Genomic DNA, 21902 nt, shown 5'->3' with positions numbered 1-21902 from the left:
GGTTGCTGGGGGGTGGGGAGGAAGACGATGGTGTGCAGAGATGGGGGAAATAGGTGAAGGGGATTGAGAGGTTGAAACTTCCAGTTATAAGTAAACCGTGGGTTTGAAGAGTACAGTATAAGGAATACGGTCAATAATATTGTAATAACTTTGTATGGTGACAGATGGCAACTATACTTGTCATGAACATTTCGTAATATATGATTGTTGATTTACTCTGTAGTACACCTGAAACTAATATAATAGTTTTGTCAACAATACAGCAATAAAATATGTAAAAAAAAGTTACTTAGAACATAACATAGGTAAATACCATCAATATGAATTCAATCTAGAATTTTGTATGAAATACATACATACATACATACAGATAGATAGATAGATAGATATAGATATATAAAATTTATTTTAGAGTTTGCATGGGGAGAAAATGGGGAGGGGCAGAGAGGAGAATAAAACCCTCAAGTAGACTTTCTGCGGAGCACAGAATCCTCTCCGCCATGGGTAGCTTGACCCCACCACCCCACTGAACCAAAACCAAGAGTGGACACTTAACCTTTTGAACCACCCAGGTGTCCATGTTGATTTTTTAAAAGATTTCTGGGACGCCTGGGTGGCTCAGTTGGTTAAGCAGCTGCCTTCGGCTCAGGTCATGATCCCAGCGTCCTGGGATCGAGTCCCACATCGGGCTCCTTGCTCCGCAGGGAGCCTGCTTCTCCCTCTGACTCTGCCTTCCACTCTGTCTGCCTGTGCTCACTTTCGCTCGCGCTCTCTCTCTGACAAATAAATAAAATCTTAAAAAAAAAAAAAAAAAAGATTTTATTTATTTATTTGACAGAGAGAGAGAGCACAAGTAGGCAGAGAGGCAGGCAGAGAGAGGGGGGAAGCAGGCTCCCTGCGGAGCACAGAGCCCCATGTGGGGCTCGATCCCAGGACCCTGAGATCATGACCTGAGCTGAAGATGGAGGCTTAGCCCACTGAGCCACCCAGGCACCCCTCCCTGTTGATTTTTAAAATTGCTCACATGATTACAGAATTTAGAGCATACATCGATACTTGAGGCAAGAATTAAATTTTCAATGAAAAAAAATTTTTTTGCAATGATAATTACTATGTCCTAAAGGCATAATAACTTTGGTAAGACAGATATGCATCTAAGAAAACGTTTGTGACTGTATATATTTATCCTGTATGTGTATTACTTCATAAAGTAACTACATGACATTTCTGAAAATTCCTTTTGAAGAAATTTTGAGAAGAGTAGTACTAAAGTTTCCACCTAGGTGATTGTCCATCCTGGTACATTATCTTTATAGCTATTGCTGGTATTACTGAGAGATTTTTCCAGGCAGAAAGACACCCTCCACGGCTGTAATTCTCAAAGACTGTGGCTATGAAAAGAGTCTTTGTGGGACGTGATGACAGACTTGTGGTCTTCAGGATACAGGGAAAGCTGGGATTATGTAACTGACAGTCCATGACAGACTGTAAAACCTGAGCTTTCAGATTGTTGTACCCTGGGCTGGACAGCACAGTTACAATTTTTTGGCCAAGCCCGTTATGTTAAAAGTAGTTTAATTGAAACAATTTAATATAGGGGTTGACTGGGCGGCTCATTCATTTAAGCATCTGACTCTTGATTGAGGCTCTGGTCCTGATCTCAGGGCTGTGAAACCCAGCCCTGCCTCCAGCTCCTCTCACCATGTGGAGATTGCTTGGGAGTCTCTCTCGCTCTGCCTCTGACCCTCCCCCTGCTCGCTCTCTCTCTCTCTGTCAAATAAATAAATAGATCTTTGGAAAGTCAATAAAACAATTTAATATTGTGGCTACGTACACTCCAGAGTACCACACCACGCAAAACGACCAGCGACCGTGCTCACACGTGTGTTCACTCACGCACAAGCACGCACACTCACACACACATGCACACACACTCATGCACATGCACAGTCACACGTGCTTGCACGAACATCATTCCAGCTTCTCTTCTCAACCGCTTAGCATGGGTTTTCATCCCGCCCCAGATAGATCTGATGATTTTTTTAAATCTTCCTCCACCCACTGTTTATAAGCAATTAGCAAAATCTATGTCTGCAATGCATGCCAGTTTGGTGGGAAGGGACAGAAGGATGGGATTTGCTTCCTCTTTGATTCCCCCTTTCACCCTGCCCTTATCATCATTAAAATTGCAACTTCAAAATTATCTGTAATATCTGATTCTGTCTTTGCCTATGGGCATCACATTAATAAGTTTCCAATCTTAAGACTTCTACATTCTTTCATCCACCAAAGATTCCTGATGCTGATTTATTCACCCACCTCTGAAGCTGGAAAGTGGGGGGAGAGCCTTTCTAGCCATCAGTTTAGATGAGTGTTAGTACTCGTTGATGATATTTTTCTAAGAGAAATATCTTACTGAGTCATGTAAAACAGGAGACTTTTCTTACTTTTGAATGTTACACTGCATGCTTTATGAGCAGCAGTTAAAGATTTGAACCTTTGAACTACAGCAATAATTCTAAGGGGAAAAGCATTACTTTATAAAGTGGTTATTGTTTAATTAGACGAGAATGCTAATTAAGTAGGGAAAAAGCTCCAACTCACATTTCCATACATGCTTGCTTTGAGTCCTTTCTGTTTTCTGAAAATTCTTTCAAAGGAGGTACTTATACTTATGTCATTTCTCATTCTTTTTACCATTTCAACAAAAATGTTAAAATATCATTATGTGGCTTATGTTCAGTTATTTTAGTGATTTTTCTATGAAAATCCATATTAAAAATAGACATCATTATGGGTTAAAGATGGTTCTGCTAATATCGGTATGCTGAGACACAGAGGGATGTTTATTATTCATAAAACACTATCTGTGTGAGTATGAGGATTATCTATATTGTGTATTTCCTTCAAACATAAAGAACACATTAGTTGTATTGAGTTACTGTTGATAGAGAGGACCAGATTTTACAATTATAACACTGGCTATCTCTTATAAGGAATGCTCTAAGACCAGCTAATAGCTTTCTTGTTTTATTGCTGTGCCCTGCAAATATCGAGCAACCCTCCTAGTATTTATTTACATCCATATGTATTTAAACAGAGGACGTAGCTGGAGTAATTATAGCATTTAGTCATCTGTTACTCATCATTCCTCCCTCCAGTATATTTTACATGTTTCTACAAAGTGAATCTGGATATCATTCTCTTTTAAAAACCTGTCAATAGGTTACTATTAATAAAAATAAAGACAGAAAGAAAGAACAGTAACAACAAAAAGAACCTGTTAGCCTAGAGGCATCTGGGTGGCTCAGTCGTTAAACCTCAGACTCTTGATTTAGGCTCAGATCATGATCTAAGGGTCCGATAGAACCCATGGAGCCTGTTAAAGAGTCTCTCTCCAGGCACCAGGATAGCTCAGTTGGCTAAGTCTGCCTTCAGCTCAGATCATGATCCCAGGGTCCTGGGAGTGAGCCCCTCATTGGGCTCCCTGCTCAGCAGAGAGCTGGCTTCTCCCTCTCCTTCTGTCTGCTGCTCTGCCTACTTGTGCTCTTGCTCTCTCTCTCTCAAATAAAATCTTTTTAAAAAATAAAAAATAAATATTCTCTTTCTCACTCTTCCATTCCCTCATTGCTCATACTCGCTCTCTCTAAAAACAGAACAAAACAACTTGTTAGCTTAAATTTTCTGATTGTATATGATTTGATTGGTGATATATTTTTCCAAATGTATCACCTTCTAGTCCACCAGGCAGACTCTGTACTAGCTTACTGGTTTGGGTTTCCTTAATCCTTTTTCCTTTACTTTTTTAACCTTATTTCTCCTACCTGAGTGATTTCGCTCCCTTCTGAGATCTTATATAGATCTTGTTAGACTTCAAGGCCCTTGGGAAGTTCCATGATATTTGTGAAATAATTCATGTCTGACACTCCAGTTGTCAGGGACACTCCATTCACACTCCCGTGGAAGAAACATCTTTACTCCTTTCTTACACTACATGTTTTGACTTATGTATATTTTCATCTCAAACCTACTATATCTAAAACAGGTATCAATAAAAAAAAGTCTACTACAGTGTCTGAATGACCATTAAAGGATTTAAAATATATTCAATGATGAGACATACAATATTATATCCTCTTTACGAAGTCATTTCATAGCCATTATTTAATTTGTATTCATTGTTGTTTTCAGCACAATGGCTAATTATTTAAAATTTTACATTCTCAATTTAATGCTGTGATTTTCAAACATCCAAATAGTCCAGATATTTTTAGTATTATATCTCTTTTAAGCTCTTTCAGCCACATTTAGATATAAAATTGCATCATGGTTATTTTTCTAGTCTTGAGCAAAATTGTTGTTTGCCAGAACTTCTGTTCAATCAAATAAAACTTGGTATTAGACTAGAATTATAGTCTCTTTAGGAAAGATTATAATGACCTTGATGGATTTTTAACATGAATGAAGGGCTTGCATAATCAGTTGTTTCTCTAAGACAAATTATTAACCTTCCCACTTTTGCCAGTTGAGAAGATTGAACACTTCCTTAATCATAAAGATTTATAAGATAAAAAGTTTAAAATAATTGCATCAAAACAAAGCTTAAAATAATTCTAAAAAAGAACACTTATTTATATGCCTTTTCCTATTAAGCCATTATTTGAGTTATTATTACTATTTTTGAGATAGTTCTACAAATACTTAAGGCTATAAATTTCACATATATTTTATTAATATTAATAAGAAAAGCAAGGTGACATCAAACAGAACAATCTACCACTTGTCAAAATTAGGAGTATATGTCTGACAATTTTAGAAATAGTACTCTCATATTCAAAATACCCATCTTTTGCAGCATTTTTATCAGAATCAATCATATGTATTTTGTTCTAAATAGAATTTTCCAATTTAAAATTATGATAAATGAACTAGTTCTAATTACTACGTATGGCATATAGCTTCTGTACTTGGATTGCCATCGTAAAGAACTTTATCTGTGGTTAGCATGTACATAATGTGAACTATTAATAAAGCCTAGAAAAGGCCCCAATTCTCTAAGTGCCTTGGAGTATGAAAAAGGACAATGGCAAATGAACTTAATTTCATATGTTCTCCTTTTATATCTCACTTAGCAAAATAGTTAAAATGCAAGTTTTCTAATCCAGTTACATTAAGTAAAAGCTACAGATAAAATTTATAAAGTATATATTGAAACAACATAGTACACAAAATACTTTATTAATTAGAAATCCTGTTTCCCAGGGTACCTGGGTGGCTCACTTGGTTAAGCTTCTGCCTTCAGTTCAGGTGGTGATCCTAGATTTGTGGGATGGAGTCCCACATCGGGCCTCATGTGGTAGAAGTTCTCCTCCTTCTTCTCCATCTGCTTCTCTCCCTGCTTGTGCTCTCTCTCTGTCACTCTCTCTCTCTCAAATAAATAAATAAAATAAAATAAGTAAAGAAAGAAATCCTGTTTCCCAGTGTTCACTCTAGTATCTATTATATACATCTTAATAGTCAAGTAAATATCATAAATGATGTTTCCTGTTTTCACCAACTGTATGTAAGAGAAATGATGTGCTTCATTGATTGATCACCCATGATCTCCATGCATGCAGTTTTAGAAAAACAAATGAAAAATTTAAAGATGACTATTTGATGTGTCATTTAACACTTGCACATATTTCTTAAAATCAGAATAGTTATGAATTTTTTATCCTAAGTCTGTCACTTACTTAAAAGACTATTATTTAAAACTACATTTCAACCAAATCTTAGTGATGGTGAAAGTGAGTAAAATAATATGATGAAATTCTAGGACAATTTTTTTTTTCAGTTAAGGAAACAGGAAAAAGAAAGATTTATCAGGAAAAATGAAAGTTGTGTACCATTGATCATATCTAAAATAATTGCAATCTCATCACTTTTGTGTATAAATTAACAATTATTTTGAAACTACTATTTGTAGTACAGAATGTAGTTTTCTATATGTTAAGAATTATTTTAATTTTTAAATTTCTGACTTTATTTTAGTACATATTTAGTGAATCAATTTTCAATTTTACTTATCAAAACACAGTATTGGCTCTGTTTATTAAAGGCAAATTGGATTCTCAAAGTTTTCATAGTCCAGAACACAAAACTAATTTGCTTGTATTATTTGCATAAATTTTTAGTAATGTTGTTTGGCAGCTCTAGCACAAAGGGACATATTTGTTCTCCCTACTTTCCTTTATACCTGATTGTTTATGCTCATTAAAATTGTTATTATGCTAGTAATATAAACACAATTAAATACACATTTTACTCTAAAAAAATAGGCAGTTGAAGGAAAAATATTTTAGAATTATAGTTACATCATTCTGGTTAGGTTATTTATTTTTTGAACCAGTATATCTTAATTTAAGACCTAAGAAGACAGCAATTCTTATATCATATCATTTAGATTTTAAGCCAAAGACTATAATAAGAGATGAGGAAAACACTATATCATACTCAAAGGGTCTGTCCAACAATAAGATCTAACAATTTTAAATATCTATGCCCCTAACATGGGAGCAGAAAACTATATAAACCAATTAAAAACAAAATCAAAGAAACACATTGACAGTAATACAATAATAGTAGGGGACTTTAACACTCCCCTCACTGAAATGGACAGATCATCCAAACAAAAGTTCAAGGAAATAAAGGCCTTAAATGACATACTGGACCAGATGGACATTACAAATATATTCAGAACATTCCATCCCAAAGCAGCAGAATACACATTCTTCTCCAGTGCACATGGAACATTCTCCAGAATAGAACACATCCTGGGTCATAAATCAGGTCTCAACCAGTATCAAAAGACTGGGATCATTCCCTGCATATTTTTAGACCACAATGCTCTGAAGCTAGAACTCAATCACAGGAGGAAATTTGGAAAGCTCCTAAATACATGGAGACTAAAGAGCATACTTCTAAAGAATGAATGGGTCAACCAGGAAATTAAAGAAGAATTGAAAAAAATCATGGAAACAAATAGTAATGAAAACACAATGATTCAAAATCTGTAGGACACAACAAAAGCAGTCCTGAGAGGAAAACAAATAGCAGTATAAGACTTTATCAAGAAACAAGAAAGGTCTCAATACACAACCTAACCTTACACCTAGAGGAGCTGGAGAAAGAAAAACAAAAAAAGCCTAAACCTAGCAGGAGAAGAGAAATAATAAAGATCAGAGCAGAAATTAATGAAATAGAAACCAAAAAAAAAAAAAAAAAAAAAAAACAATAGAACAAATCAACGAAACTAGGAGCTGGTTCATTGAAAGAATTAATAAGATTGATAAAACCCTGGCCAGACTTATCAAAAAGAAAAGAGGAAGGACGCAAATAAATAAAATTATGAATGGAAGAGGAGAGATCACAACCAACACCAAAGAAATATAAACAATTATAAGAACATACTGTGAGCAACTCGATGCCAACAAATTTGACAATCTGAAATAAATGGATACATTCCTAGAGACATATAAACTACCACAGCTGAACCAGGAAGAAATAGAAAACCTGAACAGACCCATAACCAGTAACGAGATTGAAACAGTCATCAAAAATCTCCCAACAAACAAAAGCCCAGGGCCAGACGGCTTCCAAGGGAAATTCTAACAAACATTTAAAGAAGAATTAATCCCTATTCTCCTGAAACTGTTTCCAAAAATATAAATGGAAGGAAAATTTCCAAACTCATTTTATGAGGCCAGCATCACCTTGATCCCAAAACCAGACAAGGATCCCATCAAAAGAGAATTACAGACCAATATCCTTGATGAACACAGATGCAAAAATTCTCACCAAAATACTAGCCAATAGGATCCAATGGTACCTTAGAAGGATTATTCGACATGACCAAGTGGGATTTATTCCAGGGCTGCAGTGTTGGTTCAACATCTGCCAATCAACCAATGTGATACAACACATTAATAAAAGAAAGAACAAGAACCATATGATCCTCTCAATAGATGCTGAAAAAGCATTTGACAAAGTATAGCATCCCTTCCTGATCAAAACTCTTCAAAGTGTAGGGATAGAGGGCACATACCTCAATATTATCAAAGCCATCTATGAAAAACCCACCGCAAATATCATTCTCAATGGGGAAAAATTGAAAGCTTTTCTGCTAAGGTCAGGAACGTGGCAGGGATGTCCATTATTACCGTTGCTATTCAACATAGTACTAGAAGTCCTAGCCTCAGCATTCAGACAACAAAAAGAAATTAAAGGTATTCAAATCAGCAAAGAAGTCGTCAAACTACCACCCTTTGCAGATGATATGATACTTTATGTGGAAAACCAAGACTCCACTCCAAAACTGCTAGAACTTGTCCAGGAATTCAGTAGAGTGTCAGGATATAAAATCAATGCACAGAAATCAGTTGCATTTCTTTACACCAACAAGACAGAAGAAAGAGAAATTAAGGAGTCAATCCCATTTACAATTGCACCCAAAACTAAAAGATACCTAGGAATATACCTAACGAAAGAGGCAAAGAATCTGTACTCAGGAAACTATGAATTACTCATGAAAGAAATTGAGGAAGACACAAAGAAATGGAAAAATGTTCCATGCTCATGGATTGGAAGAACAAATATTGTGAAAAGGTCTATGCTACCTAAATCAATCCCTATCAAAATCCCATCCATTTTTTATTTCAAAGAAATGGAACAAATAATCTAAAATTTGTATGGAACTAGAAAAGACCTTGAATAGTCAAAGGAATATTGAAAAAGAAAGCCAAAGTTGGTGGCATCAGAATTCTAGACTTCAAGCTCTATTACAAAGCTGTAATCATCAAGACACTGGCACAAAAACAGACACATAGACCCTCAACTCTATGGTCAACTGATACTCAACAAAGCAGGAAAGAATGCCCAATGGAAAAAAGACAGCCTCTTCAACAAATGGTCTTGGGAAAATTGGACAGCCACATGAAGAAAAATGAAATTGGACCATTTCCTTAAACCACACATGAAAATAGACTCAAAATGGATAAAGGACCTCAATGTGAGAAAGGAATCCATCAAAATCCTTGAGGAAAACACAGGCAGCAACCTCTTTGACCTCAGCTACAGCAACTTCTTTGTAGGAACATCGCCAAAGGCAAGGGAAACTAGGACAAAAAATGAACTATTGGGATTTCATCAAAATCAAAAGCTTTTGCACTGCAAAGGAAACAGTTAGCAAAACCAAAAGACAACTGAAAGAATGGGAGAAGATATTTGCAAACGACATATCAGATAAAGGGCTAGTGTCCAAAATCTATAAAGAACTTAGCAACCCCAACACCCAAAGAACAAATAATCCTATCAAGAAATGGGCAGAGGACATGAACAGATATTTCTGCAAAGAAGACATCCAGGTGGCCAACAGACACATGAAAAAGTGCTCCACATCACTGGGCTTCAGGAAAATACAAATCAAAATCACAATGAGATATCACCTCACACCAGTCAGAATGGCTAAAATTAACAAGTCAGGAAATGACAGATGCTAATGAGGACGTGAAGAAAGGAGAACCCTCTTACACTGTTGGTGGGAATGCAAGCTGGTGCCACTACTCTGGAAAACAGCATGGAGGTTCCTCAAAATGTTGAAAATAGAACTGCCCTATGACCCAGCAATTGCACTACTGGGTACCCTAAAGAAACAAACGTAGTGATCTGAAGGGGCACGTACACCTGAATGTTTATAGCAGCAATGTCTACAATGGCCAAACTATGGAAAGAACCTAGATGTCCATCAACAGATGAATGGATAAAGAAGAGGTGGTATATATACACAATGAAATACTATGCAGCCATCAAAAATTGAAATCTTGCCATTTGCAATGACATGAATGGAATAGAGGGTATTATGCTTAGCGAAATAAGTCAGCTGGAAAAAGACAACTATCATATGTTCTCCCTGACATGAGGAAGTGGAGATGCAATGTGGAGGGTTTGGGGGTAGGAAAAGAACAAATGAAAGAAGATGGGATCACGAGGGAGACAAAGCATAAGAGACTCTTAATCTCACAAGACAAACTGAGAGTTGCTGGGGGGAGAGGGGTTGGAAGAGGGTGGTGGGGTTATGGACATTGGGGAGGGTATGTGCTATGGTGAGTGCTGTGAAGTGTGTAAACTTGGCAATTCACAAACCTGTACCCCTGGGGCTAATAATACATTATATGTTTATAAAAAAAAAAAAAAAAGAAAATTTAAAAAAGAACTAAGAAAATAGAGGTAGTTAGAATCAACTATTTTTCACCTTTAATTATTTAGTGTTCTTATCTCAGGAAATGCTTGTGAACTATGGGAAAGCCAATTTTCACGTGAGACTCACGTACACATGACCCAAAGCAGCACTTAAAGGAAGGTTTAGTCAGTTGATGGTACAGGAGAGGAGTTCTCATGCGTGTTGTTTCACGGACACCGCGATCCTTGGATGCTGCCAAAGCACTCCACGTTTGCTCACTGTGCCTTTCCCACTTTAATTGTGGGCAGCATTCTCCTTCCCATCCTCAATTCCTAAGCAACCACAGTGTGAAGGGTTTGAACAAACACTAAACTGACTGCTATTTTACGGACATACATTTTTCATCAGATCCTCCTATGTATTAATTCTCTACTGCAGCGTGCAAACTGCCACACATTTGGGGGCTTAAAATAAGCTGCATTGACTATGGAATCACTTCTGTGGGTGAGGAGTTCATCCTGGGATTGAGTCCCCATAGAGCTCCTTGCTCAGAGAGGGGTCGGCTCCGATTCTCTCTTTCCCTCACTCTGTGACCCTCCTCTGCTTAAGATAAGTAAAGAAATAAACCTTTAAATAAATAAATACATAAATAAAATAAAAATAAACAATTAAAAAATCCATTTTATTTTTCTGTAAAAAATAGTGAACATGTGATTGATACAAAAATTAATAAGAAGAGTACTAAAGAATATTATTTTAAAAATTTACTGTGTATGTGTTTATTGAGCACTAAATCTGGGCAGTGCATGTTATAAGATGCAGAGACTACAGCAGTAGCAGAACAAAATAAATGAACGGATGAATTAATAAATGTATGATAAAGTTCCAGGTGCAGTCTTCAGTCTCATGCGCTGTGAGAGTTACACGCTTAGGTGCCCCACTATGAGTCATGTCCTGGTGTGATCCCCTTCCACGATGGGCAGGTGAAATCTGGGACTTGCTTCCAACTCACAGAATATGGTAAAGGTCAAAAGATGCCATCCCTCTGACTCAGTTAAATTACAGAAAGCTTGGCCTTTTGGAGGTACTTTTGAATTTTAGTCACTCCTAACCAACTAAATAATTTGATTTTTGTTTACTCTAAAAAAATAATTGTTTTATTGATGTTTGTTTCTTGGAATGTTTAACTTTCATCAAACAAAAAGGTTAGCTATAATCTGTTTCCTATGCCAGTGAATGACATAAGCAAGTCTCCTTTTCATGTTTTCTTTTGAAATCACACATGTACTTGCCTGAGCTTTAAAACTTGGTTTTAAATGTACCTGGTTATACCTGTAATTTAAACACCATATAGATGAAATAATGCTTGAGCTTTTCCCATTTCAGAGTTCTTGCTCCTTTCAAACTAAGCTTTTTTCTAAAAAATCATAGGAAGCATATTTACATCTAAGACTAGTATTTACGTGATGTTTCAGAAAACATAGATTAAACAGAAATCACTTAAAATTGGAAATTAAATTTAATATCTCCCTAATTTAGAATCATTTTATTGAAGTACTTTGAAATGATGTATTAAGTTAAAAGGGAAAAAAAAGGTGATACGGTACTCGCTCAATAGCAAAGTCATTGTGAGGAACTAAATTGATTTATTTCTGCAGTAGAAGCAGAGTTTCTAACATGCTTTAAATATACAGTAAATTCCTGTTAAATAAATATGCATATAAACACTAAAGAGAATACCCAATATAATAGCAATATTGAATATAAGTATTGAAATCTACTCTCTATTTAAAATTTTTGCTTATTCTCATTTGATCAAACTAACTGGTATGGCTAGGTTATTAACATAAGCTTAACACATACCACCAATTATAGACTATTGGCTTTTCTAGTAGTGACATTAATGGCATTAATTTGTTTCCTTTTTTCATTGAAGTATAATTCACCCACAATGTTATGCTAGTTTCAGGTGTACAACATACTGATTGAAGAACTTTGCATGTGACTCAATCAGTGCTCACCACATTAAGGGTCCTCATTATCTGTCTCCATACTAAATTATTATTCTCTGTGCTATATATTCCATCTACTTGACATATTTGTTACTGGAAGTTTGTACCTCTTAATCTTCTTTATCTATTTTGCCCACCCATCCCCTCTCCCCTCTGGCAAGCACCAGTTTCTTTTCTGTATTTAAGGCTCTGTTTTCATAGAAGTGAAATCATATGGTATTTGTCTTACCCTGACTTATTTCATTTAGCATAACATCCTCTAGGTGCATCCATGTTGTATGTTGTCACACATGGCAATATCTCATTCTTTTATATGACTGTGTAAATTTCCATATATATATATATATACATATATATATATATATATATATATATATATAATCTTTTTTTATCTGTTCAGCTATCAGCAGACATATACTGGGTATCCTAAAAGTGCTGCAGAAAACATAGGGGCACATATATCTTTTTGAATTACTGTTTTTGTTTTCTTTGGGTAAATGTCCAGTAGTGGATCATATGGTATTTCTATTTTCTTTAATTTTTTGAGGAATCTTTATATTATTTTCCACTATGGCTGCACAAATTTACATTCCCACCAACAATGAGTGAGGGTTCCCTTTTCTCCACATCCTCACCAACACTTGCTATTCATTTTTTTTTTAAATATTTCTAAATTATTTTTTTTTCTTAAGTAAATTTTGGTTCGAACTCATGACCCTGAGATCAAGAATCACATGCTCTACCAATTGAGCCAGCCAGATGGCCCTGTGCCAGTTACCTCTTGCCTTTGTGATTTTAGCCAAGTGAAGTGATATTTTATTGTGGGTCTGATTTGTATTTACCTTGCAGTTAGTGATGATGAGCATCATTTCATGTGTCTTTTGGCCATCTGTATGTCTTCTTTGGGAAGAGTCTATTCAAGTCCTCTGCCCCTTTTTAAATTGGATAATTATTTCTTTTGGGGGGTGTTGGCTTGTGTAATGCTTTTATGGGGGGTCTGTTGTGGATATTAACTCTTTAACTGAGAAATCATTTGCAAATATCTTCTCCCATTCTGTAGGTTACCTTTTCGTCTTATTGACAGTTTACTTTGCTGTGCAAAAGATTTTTATTTTGTTGGAGTCCCAAGAGTTTATTTTTGCTTTTGTTTCCCTTGCCTCATGAGACATATCTAGAAAAATGTTGCTAAGGGTGATGTCTAAGAGATTGCTGCCTATTTTCTTTTACTAGTTTTATGGTTTCACATCTCACATCTAAGTCTTTCATCAATATTGAGTTAATTTTTGTGTTTGGTATAAGATTGTCTGGAATTACAAAGGACCCCAAATAGACAACAGTCTTGAGAAAAAAGAACAAAATGGAAGGTATCAAAATCCTAGATTTTAAGACATGTTGCAAAGATATAATAATCAAAATAGTGTGGTACTACTATAAAAACAAACACACAAATCAATAGGACAGGATAAAGAGTATGAAAGTAATTTGTTTTCTTGAAGAGTATTATCCAAAAAGCAAGCAATGCCCCTCTTTTTAAAAAAATTTATATCTTTATGATTAAAACATTTAAAAAAGGATAGATCCCTACAGACATGTGAAGTACTGATTGAAATTTCCAAACATCCACCAAAGTTTATAGAAGAAAAATGTCTAAACTTGGACTTTTCTTATGTATATCATGTAGTTTCTGGAAATGCATTTTGGATCAGATCAGTCTCCCTTAATGCTGACAACTGTTGAATATATCTTTGAAATGTTTAAAACTGAAACACAGGGCATTGTCAATAAACAATTGCAGTGATGGCAAGATTGGTTCTCCTGGCTTTCTTTTCTCTCTCAGTTTTGAAATTATTTTCATCAATTTTATTTTTTCTTGGTGACCATCAGTGTGTTCTCTATAGTTAAGAGTCTGTTTTTTGGTTTGCACTTTGCCCCCCCTCTCCCCTTAAATGTTTTCTTTCTTAAATTCTTTAGGTGAGTGAAATCATATGGTATTTACTTCTGACTTATTTTGTTTAGTCTGATACTATCTAGCTCGATTCATGTTGTTGCAAAAGGCAAGATTTCATTCTTTTTGATAGCTGAGTAATAGTCCATTATGTATGTATACAAATTTTCTTTATCCATTCGTCAGTCAGTGGACATTTGGGCTCTTTCTATAATTTGGCTATTGTTGATAACACTGCTATAAACATCAGGGTGCATGCATCTTTGAATTAGTACTTTTGTATCCTTTGGGTAAATACTTAGTAGTGCAATTGCTGAATTGTAGGCTAGTTCTATTTTTAACTTTCTGTGGAAACTTCATACCAAATAAACATACATTTTAAAGTGGACAGCCAAGGCATACTCAGACATTCTGGCTTGTCAACAGACTATAAATTCCAGCAAAGATCAGGTAAGCCTGGTTTGTCTGGGCTAGGTTGAAGGGTTGCCTTTGATGACAATGCACTGTGAAAACAAGGTTATTTTGTAGCTTTTACATAGAATTAGTTACATGTTAGCTATTTGTGTCTTTGAAACAGAATTCAGCTCCTGACTAAAAGAAGTATAAATGAAAGATAACATCAATATTTATCTAGATAGCTAGCTATATATAGTGTAAATTTAAATAAAATATAAATGCATTTCTTTCTATAGACTTTATCCATAAAATATCATAGACAGTTATATAAATATGTTGCTTTATGTAACTCATATATGCATAAGATATACTTTATACTATACATGTATATATATTTCATTATATTTTCTGTATTATATAAGTATAATGTATTTTATAAATACAATATATATTATATGGTAATATGTAGTAGAAAGGTATCTGTAAATATATAAATGCATATTTAAAATAAATTTATATATAAATTATAATAAGAGACAACATATGAAGTGATCTATAAAGAAGGAAAATCTCTGCATGCTTGAAAAAATTTTTGAAGTTTATATTATAAAGAAAAGAAGAAATAAAAAATGATTCATCAGGTCATGCTTAGGGGTGAGGTCTGTTCTCTGTACTGATGGAAACATTTTGGTGTTTCCCCCACAGTGAGGGAAAAGGAAGTTTTTCAACCAGTCATGTACGGAAGTTTGTATTTGGTCTGTTGCGGAGTCGTGACGTTGGAAAACATTGAGTTTTCAGTTTGATAGTGGAAGCTGCTTTGAGAGGGAGTTTGCTTTATTCCCACAAGTGGATAGCATACCCTTCTTGCAAGGAATATGGACCAGTGACAAGTTTCATTTTTACAGCGCTGTCTAGATGTTGTCAGAGCTAGACGTCCCAGAGTCTGACAGAGCAAAGTGCTGGGGGCAGGTGCATGGCGACAGCTCCTACTTCACCAAGAGGCATTCCAGCTGGTAGCCTGATGCCACGTCGGGATGGGAGTTCTCATCATGGTATTGGCTGTGTGCTCTAAACTTTGATAGATCAAGAAGACTACTGTGTTTTGTTTTGTTTTGTTTTTCCCCATATAGCAGTCAGGGACAAACGCTTAGAAAAATACATATATATAGTTGACATTGTCAAAAATATACCAGAGGAAAGACAGCTGTGGGGTCAGTCTTGACTGCTCTTGCCATGTGTCATACAACCAGCCTGGCCACACAAAACATCATGTATTTGCAGTCCCTGGATGTGTCCTTGAATGTGAAAGGGATGAAAGGTCATTATTCTTCTTCTGAGAGAGGAACAACAGTGTGTACTCAGGGTGTGAGGTCACCTTAAGGGTGTATCCAACTAGGGAGTAAAGTTCTCCTTCAGCTCTATTCTCAGAAAACATTGTGGTTGCTTCATTTGATCCAACTTCATTCTCTGAATGAAAATTAAAATTAAGTGTTAAGGAACCATATCACATTTTGAAAATGCAAGCTGGTGTTTTCATGTCACTACTTTTTCACCTGTTATGTGATGTGTTTGTGTTTATTGTTTGTCTCTCCTCATGTTCCTAGGCATGTCAGTGGGTTTTTTATCATTGATAGTTTCCTGCTGCCTAAAGGGGTGAGTGATACCTCACAGACCCTCCATGACTGCTTGTTGAGTAAATGAATTTCTAAGAACATCAAATTTTCCCAAGGACTATATATGAGTTTTGTCTGAGGGGAATTCAAATGATGTGCAAGTTAAAATAGATATATTATATCTTGAATAATTGTAGTAAAATTCTCTTAAGCCCGTGGAAAATGTATTGTAAATTTCATGAAACTCAACCACTTACATGTAGAATTATACATAATGGGAAAGCTGCCCTTTTCCCCAATATATTTGACAATAGAATGTTGTTTCCAAATCACTAAGCAAAAGGAGTTTATTAGGTATACCAGAGTGTTGACTTGACCAATTAGATTATCTCCTAAAAGGCAAGTACAATGAATTTATATACAGGTGAGCTCCATTTCTTTTTAGATTGGGACATGTTCTAGTTGCTAGAGCATAACGTTGTTGGCCAACGAGATCCAGAGGGAAGACTTGTACCCAGAGAACACAGTAGAATTTGGTACAGAATTTGTAGTAAAGGTACTACACTGCATTTGGGATGTTGTTTGAAATGCCTTGCATTTACATGTTGTCATTTAATAGGATTTGGGTTTTCATCTCCTGTAAGAACTTTGTCTGCAGTCCTACAGATTGCATAACTAGTAATGAAAATGTTATTTTGGTTAAAATGTTTGGTCTGTTCCAACTTATTCGATGACAGAAGAGCCTGTCAACTGACTAGCACCATGAGTTTATTAATAGTGCATGTTCTTAGTCTTTCATTTGTAGAAGCGTAGCCTGTTTCCAGGAAATATTTTCTCATTGCATCTTTATTCAGAAATTAGGATTTTCTTATTAAGCCAATATGTGCATTATGTCTTAGGATATCAGGCTGACATGATGAGTCATAACTTTTCTTTCAGGTGCCATCCATGTTGGGCCTATTGAAATAATTAAAATTGCCTTGGAAATGATAAATACCTAAATTAAGTAGTAAAAAAATGGATAGGAAAGTAACTATGTCATTATTCAAAGTAACATATTGTCCCAAAAATTCATATTACTCTGGGTGGTAAATATTATATCTAGTCTAAATAAAATTTTATCTAAGTTTTTATTGTGATATTTTCAAAAATAAAAGTATGATTCTCTAGTAGCAATATAATAGATCAAGAGGTTCTGTTTCTGGAAATAGAAAAATGCAGTGGCTTTAGTAATTTTTTTTTATTTTAATTTTAGTTTTTATTTATTTTTCTATAAACATATAATGTATTTTTATCCCCAGGGATACAGGTCTGTGAATCGCCAGGTTTACACACTTCACAGCACTCACCATAGCACATACCCTCCCCAATGTCCATAACCCCACCCCCCAAACTCCCTCCCCTATCAACCCTCATTTTTTTTTGTGAGATTAAGAGTCACTTATGGTTTGTCTCCCTCTCAATCCCATCTTGTTTCATTCATTCTTCTCCTACTCACTTAACCCCCCATGTTGCATCTACACTTCCTCATATCAGGGAGATCATATGATAGTTGTCTTTCTGAGATTGACTTATTTCACTAAGCATGATACCCTCTTGTTCCATCCACATCATCGCAAATGGCAAGGTTTCATTTCTTTTGATGGCTGTATAGTGTTCTGTTGTGTATATACACATCTTCTTTATTCATTCATCTGTTGATGGACATCTAGGTTCTTTCCATAGTTTGGCCATTGTAGACATTGCTGATATAAACTCTCGGATGCACATGCCCCTTCAGATCACTACATTTGTATCTTTAGGGTAAATACCCAGTAGTGCAATTGCTGGGTCATAGGGTAGTTCTATTTTCAACATTTTGAGGAACCTCCAAGCTGTTTTCCAGAGTGGTTGCACCAGCTTGCATTCCCACCAACAGTGTATGTAGGAGGGTTCCCCTTTCTCTGCATCCTCGCCAGCATCTGTCATTTCCTGACTTGTTAATTTTAGCCATTTTGACTGGTGTGAGGTGATATCTCATTGTGATTTTGATTTGTATTTTCCTGAAGCCCAGTGATGTGGAGCACTTTTTCATGTGTCTGTTGGCCACCTGGATGTCTTCTTTGCAGAAATATCTGTTCATGTCCTCTGCCCATTTCTTGATAGGATTATTTGTTCTTTGGGTGTTGGGGTTGCTAAGTTCTTTATAGATTTTGGACACTAGCCCTTTATCTGATATGTCGTTTGCAAATATCTTCTCCCATTCTTTCAGTTGTCTTTTGGTTTTGTTAACTGTTTCCTTTGCAGTGCAAAAGCTTTTGATTTTGATTAAATCCCAATAGTTCATTTTTGTCCTAGCTTCCCTTGCCTTTGGTGATGTTCCTAGGAAGATGTTGCTGTGGCTGAAGTCAAAGAGGTTGCTGCCTGTGTTTTCCTCAAGGATTTTGATGGATTACTTTATCAAATTGAGGTCCTTTATCCATTTTGAGTCTATTTTCATGTGTGGTTTAAGGAAATGGTCCAATTTCATTTTTCTGCATGTAACTGTCCAATTTTCCCAACACCATTTATTGAAGAGACTGTCTTATTTCCATTGGACGTTCTTTCCTGCTTTGTAGAAGATTAGTTGACCATAGAGTTGAGGGTCTATTTCTGGGCTCTCTATTCTGTTCCATGGATCTATGTGTCTGTTTTTGTGCCAGTACTATGCTGTCTTGATTATGACAGCTTTGTAATAGAGCTTGAAGTCTAGAATCGTGATGCCACCAACTTTGGCTTTCTTTTTCAATATTCCTTTGGCTATTTGTGGTCTTTTCTGGTTTCATATAAATTTTAGGGTTATTTGTTCCATTTCTTTGAAAAAAATGGATGGTATTTTGATAGGAATTGCATTAAATGTGTAGATTGCTTTAGGTAGCATAGACATTTTCACAATATTTGTTCTTCCAATCCATGAGCATGGAACATTTTTCCATTTTCTTTGTGTCTTCCTCAATTTTTTTCATGAGTACTTTATAGTTTTCTGAGTATAGATTCTTAGCCTCTTTGGTTAGGTTTATTCCTAGGTATCTTATAGTTTTGGGTGCAATTGTAAGTGGGGTTGACTCCTTAATTTCTCTTTCTTCTGTCTTGTTGTTGGTGTAGAGAAATGCAACTGATTTCTGTGCATTGATTTTATATCCTGACACTTTACTGAATTCCTGGACAAGTTTTAGCAGTTTTGGAGTGGAGTCTTTTGGGTTTTCCACATATAGTATCACATCATCTGCGAAGAGTGATAGTTTGACTTCTTTGCCGATTTGGATGCCTTTAATTTCCCTTTATTGTCTGATTGCTGAGGCTAGGACTTCTAGTACTATTTTGAATAGCAGTGGTGATAATGGACATCCCTGCCGTGTTCCTGACCTTAGCGGAGGCTTTAGTAATTTTAAAATTAGGACCCATCTGGTGGTTTTCATCTTCAAGGCTGTTAAATAGAACCAAATAGTTTGACTCAGAAGCAAAAGAAAAGGACACATTACAGGAACATAGTACTAAAAACTAAGCCACTGAGAAGGAAGTCAAGTTGGTTAAGGACCCGTGAAGAAACTCAGTGTTGCTCTTTTGTTACTTAGAAAGATAGTATTGCTTTCCTTTAAATTTTTCTTAATAAATATTTTTAACTATTTGTGTGTGTGTGTGTGTGTGTGTGTGTGTGTGTGTATTTTTAAATTTTAGATCCTACTTTCTGTTTCTTTGTGTTATTACATTTTTTTGGAAAAAAAATAGTTTGTGGCTGTCATTAGTAAATAATGATAGCAGGACTTTTCTCCAGGTTTAGGAAGAGGCCTCCATGTCCCTTGAAACCTTCTGAGCCTGTAATGCAATGAGCACAGCTTTCAGACTCGCCACATCTATGGCCAGTTTATAACCTGAAGCTAATCAGTGTGACCTTTCCTCCATGGAAGAGAGATCATAGCAACTATGTTAGAGAGTGTCCTGAAGACAGGTTGAGAAAATGTACGTTTCAGCACTTTGAAGCCTCCACAGATATTGAGTCAAAAATTTGCATTTTAATCTCACTCTGTTTGATGCACCAAGCATCATTTATTTAATCCATTCACTTATTTAATCCTCAAGACAAATTTCTGGGGTAGTTCCTGTTTTAGCTTCATGTTAGTATTGAGGAAGGTGAGATAGAGATGCTGTCTGATTTGCTCAAAATTATGTAACTGGTAATTTGAATAACTTGAATTTATAAAGAAACTTGAGGACGTTTGGGTGGCTCAGTTGTTAAACATCTGCCTTTGGCTCAGGCCAAGACCCCAGGGTCCTGGGATCAAGCAATGCATTGGGCTCCCTCCTCGGCGGGAGGCCTGTTTCTCCCTCTCCCACTCCCCCAGCTTGTGTTCCCTCTCTCGCTGTGTCTCTCTCTGTCAAATAAATAAATAAAATCTTTAAAAAAATAAGAATAACTTGAATTTATAACTCTAATCCAATGCTCTTACATATGTTCACACTGGTCAGCTGTAAGTATGGTTTCTTACGTTCTTTTAATATTTAATACTGGGCTCTTCTTTGAGCTATCTGTGCCTAGAAGTTACAAAAGCCGAATCTGTTGCCAGCCAGGGAGAAAAAACTGTGTGAGGGCCAGGTAAAAAGAAGGTTCCTTTTTGTCTGTCTGTGTGTTTGTCTTAGATAAGGAAACAGAAAAATAGCTCCCATTCTTAAATGTGTGTGATCTAGTGTAGTGACCTTGGAAACTTAAGGACTATGTATCCTATGAATAAATAATTTTAAAAAATGGGCTTGCTTTTTTAATACAAGTTTAAAATAAATTATGTACATTTATATATGTTACTGTACAAGTACACTTTATAAAACAGAAAGATGGATGAAATAAAATCCATGTAAAGGTGGGATGAAAATATTTCCTTGGTACATTCTTATGAGTCTTACCACAAGTCGTCTAAGGAGAGAGAATCCTGGGCAGGAGTGGTAAACCGAAGGCCTTCAGAGAATAATATGGCCCACCAGAAGCACTTGGTTATAAAAAGGGGTTGACAGTCATTTAAACGCTGGGCCATCTCACATGGAAGTGTGGATTTCTATGATATCCTGGAAACTTAGAAGACCTGGCAACACTGGTTTACCTTCCTACCCAACGGCCATTGACAGAAATTGGCCCCAGTTGGCCTCCACAGACAAAGGCTGCTCCCCATCACAGCCTTGCCATCCCCATGGCTCCTTTGCACTTATTCCCTGTTTCGTCTTCTTGCCTCCGTAGGCACTTGAGCAGAGAACCCCTGAATGAGAGAAGCAGAGTTCCTGTCCCTGTTCTACCATGATCTGTAACCAGGGTCGCTTTGAGCAAGTCCGTGTGAATGATTTCTTCAATTTACCTGGAAACTCAGCACATCATTCTTTCAATAAGACTTCTTGGTGCACTTACTGGCCACTAATATCTCACTCAGTTTCTTTGCTTGCTGCAGGACTGCAAAGAAAAGCAAAGGGATGAAAATGAAATGTGTCCCAATGCTTTGCAAGACAGATGTGGTGAAAATGCATGGTCTATCTTTGGTCTTATTTGGCATAGTCAATCTCCTTTTGCTCTGCCAGAAAGCAATTTCTACAGTAATGAGGGTTTTTTTCTATTTGATTATATAAAACAAAGGCCCATTGAAATTTTCATGTAGGACATTGACAACTAGAGTGCCAGCTTAAATTGTCATAAAACAACACACACTTGGGGCACCTGG

The 21902-nt window shown here is 36.0% G+C and overlaps 1 protein-coding gene across 1 annotated transcript in view; it reads left to right on the top strand.

The window, feature by feature from the left end:
* Nucleotides 1-21902, top strand: part of PCDH15 (protocadherin related 15) — a 1700294-nt gene that overhangs the window by 920592 nt on the left and 757800 nt on the right. The window lies entirely within an intron of this gene.

Source organism: Mustela nivalis, assembly GCF_964662115.1.
Source record: "Mustela nivalis genome assembly, chromosome: 2".
NCBI lineage: Eukaryota > Metazoa > Chordata > Mammalia > Carnivora > Mustelidae > Mustela > Mustela nivalis.
This window is presented reverse-complemented; position numbering and strand designations above follow the sequence as displayed.